The sequence below is a fragment of the Sapajus apella genome, unplaced genomic scaffold (genome assembly GCF_009761245.1).
Source record: "Sapajus apella isolate SASKATOON/1434 unplaced genomic scaffold, GSC_monkey_1.0 scaffold25, whole genome shotgun sequence".
Classification (NCBI taxonomy): Eukaryota; Metazoa; Chordata; class Mammalia; order Primates; family Cebidae; genus Sapajus; species Sapajus apella.
Window position 1 is genome coordinate 1,333,004 of NW_022436965.1, and position 12,990 is coordinate 1,345,993.

General features: G+C 34.5%; 1 protein-coding gene across 6 annotated transcripts in view; it reads left to right on the top strand.

Annotated features, from left to right (window-relative positions):
* The window catches only part of BRINP3 (BMP/retinoic acid inducible neural specific 3), a 360,785-nt gene that overhangs the window by 94,979 nt on the left and 252,816 nt on the right, over window positions 1-12,990 (top strand). The gene's annotated exons all lie outside the window — the stretch shown is intronic.

A 12,990-nucleotide genomic window follows, 5' to 3' on the forward strand; every position in this document is an offset into this window, starting at 1 on the left:
TACCTCATCTGCAAGTACAGATAGTTTCACTTCTTCTCTTCCAATTTGGATGTAATTTATTTTTTAAACCTAAGTGGTCTGGCAAGAACTTCTCAACATTACGGTGGATAGAAGTGGAGAATGCAGACATCCTTGTCTTATTTCTGATCTGAGGGAGAAGGCTTTCAATCATTCACCCTTAAGTATGGTGTTTGTTGATTCGATTTTTTTAAAGGGTACTTTTATTGCTGTCTTGAAAACAGTCTAAAGGGATCAAAAACAGGTGTTCGAATTAGAAAATGCTTACAGTATTTGTTGCTTGGTGGTTTGAGAGATTTAAAAAAAGCAGACAGATTAGACATATATCTGGATGTAAGATGACAGTACTTCTAGCATGTACGGGGTAGTTAGGCATGGGATTTAGAGGTGCCCTGTATATATAATACACCAACCCTTAGCTATAGGTGGATATTGAAAATTAAGAATAATCAAAATTATATTAAAATTTAGAACTAAATTAAAAATTTCTTATTTCTTTTAGTCACTTTTCATGCATTCAGTAGCAACATGTGATTAATGACTATCAAATTGGAGAACAGAGATAGAAAACAATTTCATAATTGCAAAAAATTTTACTGGACAGCACTGCTCTAGGTCATGCCTGCATATTTGTCTCTGCCTTTCCTTATTTTCATGGTTAAGAAAGAGAAAATGAGTTTAAAAGCAAACAGAAACATTAACCTTTAAAAAGATAAATTATTTTACTAATATAGCAACTAACTCATGTCAGTTAACATTGGCAGAAGTTAGAAGGATTTGCTATATCAAAGGTTCAACAAAATAGATTCAGTATAAATTATTATTTAAAAGAGTATTTTCGGGAAAAAATTGCTGTGTAATGTTTAAGAAATTATGCTTTGATATCAAACTTTGTTTTCTAGTTCAAAACAAATTGACAGTCACTTGTAATTCTCTGTTTCTTCATAAATACAATAGGGATATGATAATTTTGACTACCTGCTAGGATTTTTATGAGAATGAAACAAAGCTTATAGCAGTGTCTTCCATATTTAAAATGCTTACTAAGTCACAAAGAGTTATCAGTTAAAACCAGTTATGAATAAGTAGGCAGACAGATGATACCCTGATTTCATTTAACAGCACTGATTTATTTATGCCTGCATGAAAATCTGAGTAAAGTTCACAGTAATATTGAATTTTTCAAATGTGCATTCCTTTCAATGTATTGAACATTCTAGATATGATTGAATATCTAGAAAGCATTTAGTCAAAACAGAGAATGACTGAAAAAGCCTCAGAACACCCAAAGGTAATCAGCTATTTACCCTGTTTATGTCTTATTTCTCAGTCAGCTGCTACTGGATTAAAACAACAACAACAACAACAACAAACCTATGTTTATAAATTATGCAGGCTAAACCCTGAAGGGGCAGAATTCGTTCTGTAGTTATAATTTTTTTTATGGTCTTGGCAGCTGTGAGTGCCTTATAATTTAAAGATGCTCACAGTCATTAGAAGGGATCCGTTTGGTTAAATTTCAAATATACTTTTGTTGTCAGAAAAGCCTATAATTGATATGCCTCATGAATTTTTTATTTTTATTATAATGATTTTATTTTTATTTAAATATAAGAATGTCATGAAGGGAATTAAAATTCTCCTTTTAGAAAATGGAAAATCAAAGTCACTAATGTATTTATTTGTATGTCCTAAAATAGTAAAAATCAGTAATGTTTCCAAATGTCAAGCATATCAAAGGGCTTTTTTGAAATTATTCTGTCATTATTATAGGAATAAAAGATGAAAGTATTTTAAAATTGAATTTCTATATTTGTGTGAACAAATATAATTAGGTTAGCAGCCAAGATTGTTTCTTCAGAATCCAGCTATATAAAGTAATGAACTTGTGACTCAATTTATATAATTGCTTGTTCATATGTTTTGCCTGTTTTCTATTGGATTGGTGTCTTTCCTATTAAAATATAGATATTTTTATAAATGAGATATGCTAGGCTTTTTATCTGTAATATAAATTGAATTTTTCACAGTTTGTTATACCTTTTGCTTTTGAATATGTTAATTGGGGGTAAACATATCACAGTTTGTTATACCTTTTGCTTTTGAATATGTTAATTGGGAGTAAACATTTTTATATCTATAAAATAAAAATGAATATTTTCTTTTATAATTTCTACATTTTGAAGCATAAATGGTCTTTGCCAGTACATGGTAAGTGACTTGGCCCCGTCTTTTACAGTGTTATTGAATATAGACACATACCCACATATATTAATATGTATACATATGTGTATTTACATATACAAATATATACAAACATGTATGTTTTATGTGTGTGTGTATATATGTTAATCCATTTGCATTTCTTAGTTTGAGATGAGTTATTGACCAACTCCTTTATTTCCTTAATTATCAAAAATACCATTTATTTAAAATTCCATTATATCTGAATTATTTGAAATGCTACCTTTATGATAAGATTTCTCTACATATTTGGGTTTGTTTCTGAAAAATTAGTTTATTTGTCCGTTTATGCACAAGTTATAAACTCATTTTTTAAATTATTGCGTACTAACAGTATATTTTTTTTCTAATGGACTTAATGTCCCCATGTTAATCTTCTTTGCAAAATTTTCCTGGATATCCATACCTGTATTTTTTTCCATATATCCTGTTTATGACACCTTTAAGAAGATGATTCTTTCTAACTCTTTCTATATATTTTCATTTGTTTCATTCTACTTTTGCAATTGTTAAAAATGTTTTAAAATTTTACTCAAATGAATGTTTTTCATTTTTCATTATTTTTTTCATGCTTTTTTGATTATTTATATTATAAATAAGGTTGTCTCTCACATATGTCTTCAATGGGTCTTTGTGTGTACATGAAGGTTATTGATTTCTGTGTTTTAATTTTACACCCCACTACCTTACTGAATTCTTTCATTTTTTTGTAAAAGATTTTTCAGTTTAGTGAAACTACCAGGTTTAAATAATTATTCACAAATATTGCTTATTTTAGTGCCTCCTTTTTTTTCGTCTTTACATTTCTAATTTCTCTTTTGACCAATTAAATTGGTAAAAACGTCTAGTACTGTGTTGGATAATAATGGTGATTATAATACTTCCATATTCTTGACCTAGCAGTAAAGCTTCCAGTCTCAGTCCATGTCATATATATGACTTTTGGGTTGAAACATAGATAGATAGATAGATAGATAGATTTCACAAAATGTGTGTGTTATATGCAATTGATTCTTATTATGTTGTGTCCTATAAAGTCTTCAGATTTAGCAAATACTGAACCATTGTTCCTTGTGTAATTTGTGCATATGTATGTGTACATACGCATATCTTACATAGATTATTATCTTGAACCCTAAAACAATTCTTCCAGGTAAATTATAGTCACTTTATTTTTTAAAAGAGAAAATGAGGTTCAGAAGTGTTAAGTGACTTGCTTAAGACCACGCCCCTATCTGTAACTGATTTATCATTTAAACCCTGCGTAATTGGTTCCAGAGCAGAGGTAGCTTCTTGGGCTACACTACATTGCGTCCTACAATGTCAACTTTACACTACACTGCCTCTTACTGTCTCCACTCATACAAATGTAGACAGTAGGAGGCAGCGTAGTATAATCTAAGAGGATGTTAGGTTGGTGCAAAAGTAATTGCGGTTTTTTCCATTACTTTTAATCATTTTACTTTTGCATGAACCGCAATTACTTTTGCAACAACCTAATACTACTGCTCCTCCACCTGTCTCACCCCTTGTATAAGAGCTGAAGCAAGAAGACAGCAATGCTTTGTTAGGCCTCCACTGGGAATGTATACATCAAAAACAAAATGTTCACTGCTCTGCTCTGGATGTTCTTTGAATGACTGAGAAAAGGCTGCCATTACTAATTTTGGAGTTAGAAATATATTCTATCCCATAGCGAAATCACAAATGTAGAATTTGCAAATAATGAAGATCATATATATAATGATAAATACATATATATCATTAAGGAATTAAGTATTATTATTATTATTATTATGCTGAGACAGAGTCTCACTCTGTTTCCCAGGATGTAGTGCAATGGTGTGATCTCAGCTCAATGCAACCTCTGCCTCCTGGGTTCATTTTCAAGTGATTCTCCTTCTTCAGCCTCCCAAGTAGCTGGAATTACAGGCATGCGCCACCACGCCCAGCTAATTTTTGTATTTTTAGTGGACATGGGGTTTTGCCATGTTGGCCAGGCTGGTCTGGAACTCCTGACCTCAGGTGATTCACCCACCTCTGCCTCCTAAATATCTAACTTTATTCAGTGTTTCTTAAAGGAATAATTATTGTTGAATTTTAGCAAATTATTCTCAGTGGGTAGGATATCGTTCTACTCATCTTCTCAGCTATTTAATGTCTTAAGGATATTTAATGTCTCAGATATTTAATGTTTACTAACATTCCTCTATCTTAGAATATACCCCTCTTAGTCAATATTCTTTAAATGGGGTCCTGGAATTTATTCTCTAATTTTTTTTAGATTTTTTATTGATATTACTACAGAACTTGGTCAGTGAAATACCTGTTTAACATTTGTTTCCTTTGTCTATTTACTTAAACGTGTGTGATTAAAAAAGTATTTGGATGAAAATATATACTCTGGAATTGTTTTAATATTATCTGTTCTTTACAACAGTCTGTTATTTTGTAATTCCTGAACTGAACTGAAATTACCTTATAAACATTTAGAAGAAATGGGAATTATGACCATGTATCATGATAGTCACATTCGTTCAGGCACAATCTTTTCTGCGTCTCTAGAGTATAAACCACTAAATGACAATTGCTAAAGGGAAAGCATATTAACACAGACCTGCAGTCACCTCTTGTTACAGAAGCACTTTGTTATTTATTTCCGTCTTATACATGTCTTGATCTTGTGACAGCCAGAACCTTTCTGGAACTATACGGGGTTGTAACCTGAACATCACAAAGTTGCCATTTCTGTCTATAGTCAGCCAGCTGATGTGTACTGTCTTAGCAGTCAGTAAACACCCTCAGTAAGCAAAGAACTTTTTGACAGGACAGTTCATTGCAGGATACGGTGGAATATCTGTGTTAGTGGAGCATCTGTATCACTGAGGAATCCACCAATGGAAATGGTTACTTGCTTTGAGCTTGGTTCAAGAGGTTGCAGAGGCAGTTGTAGGCAGAATGCAAGGCAGCAGACAAAGACATCTAAGGTCCCTTCCAGCCTCTCAGGTTCAATGAATTCTTAAAGTCTGTGGGGTCTGGATTTCTGAATTGTCCTCTCAGCCTGTCAGGCCTGCAGTCTTTCACCTCTTCCTTCTCTGCCCTGGAGAAGTGGTTTTTGAGGCTAAAGACTACTCTAAAATACTCATAGTCATTGTGAACAACCAGCAGCTATTTGACAAGCTGCTAAGTTTTTATTCTGTGCCATTTTAACCTTGATGAGGTATGAGGAAGCCACTGAAGCTTATGTCACTGTGGATGCTGGACTTGGGGCAACAGTACTGGTTGTGCAGACCTCATATTCCAAGATGGAGATGTGATAGGGTTCTGAGACCCTCTGGGTGCCTTCAGGAACTGGGCCCCCTATGCCAGATACCCCTGGATTAAAATAATTAATATGGTTAAATTTAACAATATCCATACACCCCAACATGATTTACAGAATCAATGCAAACCTTATTAAAATTGTTATATTCATAGGACTAGAAAAAAATTAATCCTAAAATTCATATGGAACCATAAAAGATACCAGTCTAAAATATTGGGCAAAAAGAATGATGCTGTAGGCATCACACTACCTGACTTCAAAATATATTGCAAAGCTATAGTAATCAAAGCATCATGATAATGACATAAAAACAGACACACTGGCCAATGGAAAAGCAGACAGCCCAGATATAAGCCCACAAATATACAGTCAATTAATTTTTCACAAAGCTGAAAGAACACAAAATGGGGAAAGGACAGTGTCTTCAATTATGATGTTGGTAAAACTGGATATCTACATGTCCCAGAATGAAATGAGAACCTTTTCTCACACCATCTTTGGGAATCGACTCAAAATGAATTAAAGACTTGAACCTAACACATGAAAGTTTAAAACTACTAGAAGAAAACTTAGAGGACAGATTCCACAACATTGATCTCAGCCATTATTTTTCAGAAATGATGCCAATAGCACAGGCACCAATTACAACAATACATAAGGGGATTGCATCAAACTTAAATGCTTTTGCACAGCAAAGTAAACATGAAACAGAGTGAGGAGACTATCTATAGATTTGAATAAAATATTTGCAAACCATACATCTGATAAGAGGCTAGCATTCAAAATATATAAGAAATTCAATTCAATAGCAAGAAAACAAATAGTTCAATAAAAATACGGGCAAATGACTTGAATAGACATTTCTCAAAGGAAGACAGACACACTGATGTTAAACAGGTATTTGAATAAGTGCTCAACATTACTAATCATTAGGAAAATACAAATTAAAACTGCAATGGTATATTACCTCACACCTGTTAGACAGTCTGCTGTCAAAAAGAGGAAAGATATCTGGTAGTGGTGAGAATATTGAGAAAAGTGAACACCCTAGGCTTGACTCTTACTTTCAAGGTCAGAGTGGCTGCAAAGGTCAATGGCAGTTCTAACTCTGTGGAGGAGGCACAGGCTTCGCCATGAGGGCTTTGCCTTACCCCTGCCACCTCTCCCACTGCCACCAAATATCCTGTAATCTACTTTTCTCATGAGCCCAGTTATTTTTAAATACAATTTTGTTTAGTGATGCCTTCATAAAAGTGCGAATGTAGAGACTTCTGTATTGGATAGTAATTTATTCTGAATCCACTGTCATGTCTTTTTTCATGATAGCTTCCTCCCCTCCCAGATTTTTCTGCTTACTCTGCTTACTGGTTTGTTGAGAATTATATCATATTCAGGAGAGAGTTTTGATGAATTATTTTTTTTTCTGGAAAATTATCCATTTATCTAGGTTTTCAAATTTATTTCTATAGACTTGTGTAAATTACTTTACAAATATCTTCTGTTTCTATAATGATTTCCTTCTTGCTTAGACTTTCTCTGTTTTTCTTGATTAGTTTAATGAATGGTTTATCTAATTGACTTATTTTTTTCTTAAAGAGCCAGCTTATAAAAGTGTGCTTGTGTATGCATACATACATTAATTCAACTATGGTGAAAATGTTAGGGAGATGAAAACTATTTAGAATAATTCTTGCTGTATCTTCCTTTCTTTTATTGCTACTTCTCCAATTTCTTCACTGAGATGGTCAAGAGAGAGTGGTTCATGCTGGCAGGGTGAGGAGTATGATAATAGAAATGAATGAAGCCAAGGAATATTCAGTGACCAACTCCAGAATGAGTTTAAAATATTTAATAAATCAGATTATTTGCAAAAGTACAATATATATTTACTCAGGTTTGTTTTTAGTAATAATTAGTTGCCATTAGTTATTAGTTTGAACATTATTTTTAAAGCATAATATATTTAACATTATGAAGCATTATACTGAAATTTAGATCTGACCATTATGTCACATATTCTGGTCAGTAAGCTCATAGTTGCTGTAAAACTTAAACTTTCCTAGCAAGCTAGTCACAGTAAGTACATAAATACTCTACCTATTAAAACTACAAGAGCATACTTTTTTTTCCTTTTAAGTCTATGCAAATTAGCTTGGCTGATTTTAAAGTATTTTAGAAAACACATTGTCTTTTTGTCAAGATATTTTGTCATTATATACTGAAGACATTGCATATTTAATATTAATGTGAATACCTTTTTGATATTCTAAAAATTATCACATGTTGATTTATAAAAGACTTCTATGATTTTAAAGACTACCTTTTTTAATTCAAATAATTATTTGAATTATAAAACCTGATTGCCTCCTTTAATTTAAAGCTTAATTATATTAATTCTGGTTTTTAAAATTAAATTTTTAATGTCAAATAGATTTATTTGAAAATGTTTCAACTGTTGTCTCATAGTTGACAAAAGCTACTTTTATCATGAGAATAATATATCACCATGAATTCTATCACAACTCCACAGATGACCTATTAGCACTGAAATATGATATTGGAGTCCCTATTATAACAACAACAAAAGAAATTTTAATGTCAGTATATTAAACACTTATCTCAGATGTGTATCTCTTCTTTATTAATATTATAGATATTAAATGAGAATACTTAACCTGAGTGACATGAGTTAGCTGTGTTCCCACCCAAATCTCATTTTGAGTTGTAATTTCTATAATCCCAAAGTACTGTGGGAGTGTTCCCAAGCCAAACTGAGGGTTGGGCTGCTCTGCTATTTATTGCAGCCCAGTAAGAAGATCCAGAAGAACTAGGGAGGAAGAGAGTTTTTATTTTCTGCAATTGGTTATAGGGAGAAGACCTGAAAATTAATGTCAGACCAACTCAAAATTATGAAGTTTTCCAGAGCTTATAAACCTTCTAAGCTATTTGTCTACATCTTAAGTGTGCATTCATCAAAAGACATAAGTGATTAACTTCTTTTAATCTGTAACTAAGGTCTGAGTCCTGAGGACCTTTCTCTGGAGCCTCAGTAAATTTACTTAATCTAAATGGGTCCAGGTGCTGGGGTGATTACCCTTACCTTGTCTCCTGATAAATCATGGAGGTTTGGAAAGTTCCTTCAGACATTGAATAAACTTGTTTGTGAAGGCCTGGGGAGTTTCTTCAGAGCCAAAATAGAACTTGTTTAATCTTAAATGGGTCCTGTTAAGAATTCGTTCATTATTTTGTCATGATTTAAGGCCCAGGAAAATCCTAGGCAAAACTCTTGATGGGCTTTTGTTATATCCCAGCCTTTGTATAAGGGCACCGGCTTTTAATATTTAACTTAACCACATAAAGCAGTTGTTATGGAAGCCTGCATTAGTGAGAACTGGCCTGCCACAGAAGGGACCTGGCGGGAGATAATTTAATCATGGGGGCGGTGACCCTCATGATGTTCCTGTGGTAGTGAGTCAATTCTCATGAGACTTAATGGTTTTATAAGGGGTCTTTCTCCCTTTGCTTGGCACTTCTCCTTGCTGCCACCATGTGAAGAAGGACGTGTTTACTCCCCTTCCATCATGATTGTAAGTTTCCTGAGGCCTCCCCAGTTCTGCAGAACCGTGTGTAAATTAAAGCTCTTTCCTTATTAGTTACACAGTCTCGGATATGACTTTACTAGCAGTACAAGAATGTACTAATACAGTAAATTCATACTGGTTAGTGGGGTGCTGCTCTAAAGCTACCCGAAAATGTGGAAGCAACTTGAAACTGGTTAACAGGCAGAGGTTGGAACAGTTTGGAGGACACAGAATAAGATAGGAAAATGTGGGAATGTTTGGAATGTCCCAGAGACGTGGAAGCCTTAGAAGACAGAAAGATGTGGGAAAGTTTGGAACTTCCTGGAGACTGTTGAATGGCTTTGACCAAAATGCTGATAGTGATATGGACAATGAAGTCCAGGCTGAGAGGGTCTTAAATGTTGATAAGGAACTTTGGAACTTGAGTAAAGATCACTCTTGCTATGCAAAGAGACTAGTGGCATTTTGCCCCTGCCATAGATGTCTGTGGAACTTTGATCTACAAAGAGTTGATTTAGGGTATCTGGTGGAAGAAATTTCTAAGTGGCAAAGCATTCAAGAGGAAGCATAGCATAAAAGTGTGGATCACTTGCAACCTGATGTGATAGAAAAGAAAAACCCATTTTCTGGAGCGAAATTCAAGCTAGCTGTAGAAATTTGTGTAAATAACAAGGAGCTGAATGTTAAACACCAAGACAATAGGGAAAATGTCCCCAGAGTATGTCAGAGACCTTTGCAGCATCACCTCCCATCACAGACTTGGAGGCCTAGGAATGAAAAATGGTTTTGTGGGCTGGGCCCAGGGCCCCCTCTGCTCTTGTGCTACCTCAGGACATGATGCTCTGTATCCCAGCTGCTTCAGCTCCAGCCATGGTGACAAGGGGTCAAGGTACAGCTAGGGCCATTGCTTCAGAGGGTGCAAGCCCCAAGCCTTGGCAGCTTTCACATGTTGCTGGGCTTAGAGGTGCATATAAGTCAACAATCGAGGTTGGGGAACCTCTGCCTAGGCTTCAGAGAATGTAGGAAATGCCTGCATGTCCAGGCAGAAGTTTTGCTACAGGGGTAGAACTCTCATGGAGAATTTCTGCTAGGGCAATGCAGAAAAGAAATGTGAGGTTAGAGCCCCCACACAGAGTCCCCACTGGGGCACTACTTAGTGGAGTTGTGAGAAGAGCACTGCTATCCTCTAGACCCCAGAATGGCAGATCCGCTGACAGTTGCATCCTGTACCTGGAAATGCCAGATACGCTCAAAGCCAGTCCATGAAAGCAGCTGGGAGGAGGGCTGTACTCTGCAAAGCCACAGGGATGGAGCTGCCCAAGGCTGTCAGAGCACACCTCTGGGATCATTGTGACCTGGATGTGAGACATGGAATCAAAGGAGATCATTTGGGAACTTTAAAGTTTAATGATTGCTCTGTTGGATTTTGGACTTGCATAGGAACTGTAGCCCCTTTATTTTGGCCAATTTCATGCATTTCGAATGGGTGTATTTATTCAATGCCTGTACCCTCATTTTTTCTAGGAAATAACTAACTTGCTTTTAGTTTTACAGGCTCATAGGTGGAAAGAACTTGCCTTGTCTCAGAAGAGACTGGCTTTGGACTTTTGAGTTAATGTTGGAATGAGTTAAGACTTCAGGTGACTGTTGGAAGGTCATGATTGTGTTTTGAAATGTGAGGATATGACATTTGGGAGGGGCCAGAGGTGGAGTGATACAGTTTGGCTATATCCCCACCCAAATTTCATATGAAATTGTGGTTCCCATAATCCCCACATGTCCTGGGAGAGACCCATTGGAAAGTAATTTAATCATGGGGGCAGTTATCCTCATGCTGTTTTTGTGCTAATGAGTGAGTTCTCTGGAGATCTAATGATTTTAGAAGGGACTTTTCCACCTTTGCTCAGCACTTCACCTTGCTGCCACCATGTGAAGAAAGACATGCTTGCTTCCCCTTCTGCCATGACAGTTTCCTGAGGCTTCCTTAGCCCTGCAGAAGTGTGAGTCAATTAAACCTCTTTCCTTTATAAATTACCCAGTCTCAGGCAGCTTTTAATAGAAGCATGAGAACAGACTAATACACTGGTGCAGAGTACCAACAGATAAAATTTTCCATTTATTCAATCTGATCCTTTCTCATCTTACCCTTCAAAGTTTCTAAGGACAAGCTATTTTTGTTATCTAGGTGATGAAAGATACACTTGCCATGATTATTCATACCCCAGGGGAAGGTACATGTTATTTCTTTGGAAAGCTACTGTTTCTCTTTTTCTAGTTACATTCTTCCTATTTTTTACAGGTCCACGTGAATTTCTTAAAGAAATTTTTTCTCATCTCTCAAATTTTGACAGGACATATATGTACTTTATATATATACATGTGTGTATTATATATATATATATATATACATGTATGTATGTATACTTGCTCTCATACTCAGTAGCATTTAAAATATTTTAATATAAATTTTAGTTTTAAAATGTTATAGTATTCATTTAATATTATAACAATATTATATATTTTTCTGTATTATATATTATAATTATCATAATATTAAACATATCATTATAATTAGTAGTATAATATTTGTTTAATACCTGTCTCCCATGAAGAAATGTAAGCTTGATGACAGTTGGGATTCTATCTAGTTTGTTCAGCGTTGCAGGCCTAGTACCCAGCAAAAATTAAAGGCATAGAATATAGTTAAATCAATGCATAAATGAATGTCCATATAAAGGAATGGATGGATGACTGAACACAAAGCCTCTTTTACACAGTTTCCAAAACCTGTTTCACAGTGGTCATCTCTGCTGGGGAGGAGTCTCAGTTTCTGTTGTGGTGTGGGCTTACTTCATGTTGACGAGTCAGGCAGGAGTCTGATTTGTTTGAGAACTTTTTATAAATTATATTTACTAAAGATAATAACACAGTCAGAAATGATTTTATAGTTAGGATCTTTTAGTGTTTTAATGTTTCACAAGGCATCTTTGATTTTAGGGAAATAAACAACCTGTCTTCACGCGTCACCTTTGATTTTAGGGAGGTCAAAGTACTGCCGGTCAACTGATACTAGGCCAAATTTGATTCTTATCAGTTCATAGAGTCTTCAGTTAATTCCTTTTTGGAAATTCTATGCACAGACAAATTAATTCTCTACATAGTCTCTTTGTCACTCAGTAACTTGTTCCTTTTTCTCCTTCAAATTATATCTGAAGACTTAGCTAGTTTGGTAGTCCAATTCTAATTTTTAAGCTGCATTATAAATGCTATTAGCAAAGACAGTTTTGTAAGCATTATTAAAATTTATCTTATGCTTCAACTGTATTTTATTGAAATTCGTTTAAAATTACTCAAGATGTCTTAGAATTATCCAACCTTTACTGGAAGAGCAATTCGTTAGATTATTATTATTTATTATAATTTTACATAAAATATATATTTAATGTAGCTTGTTATAATTTACCATTATAACCCTTCCAAAGTATAACCATTACTGTTTGATCCATATTTCATAGAGCAAAACTGTTCTATGTTCTTCTGCTCTTTAGCTTTTTAATTGTCACATTTCTGTCTCTTTCATGGGTTCCATGTTTTTTATCTCATAGTCTGATACTTTACATGATATAGATACTGAAAAAACTAATTTCTTACCAGAAATATTTACTTATGTTATCTCAAGTACAATTTTTAGAACATTTAGATAAGACCATACATTCAAGTATCATTTCAATCTTGATAGACAGGGGTAGATACCTGAAACAGACTAGTTCAAACTTATGCTTACTAGAGATATCTCTAGGAAAAAATCATAACATACTCATA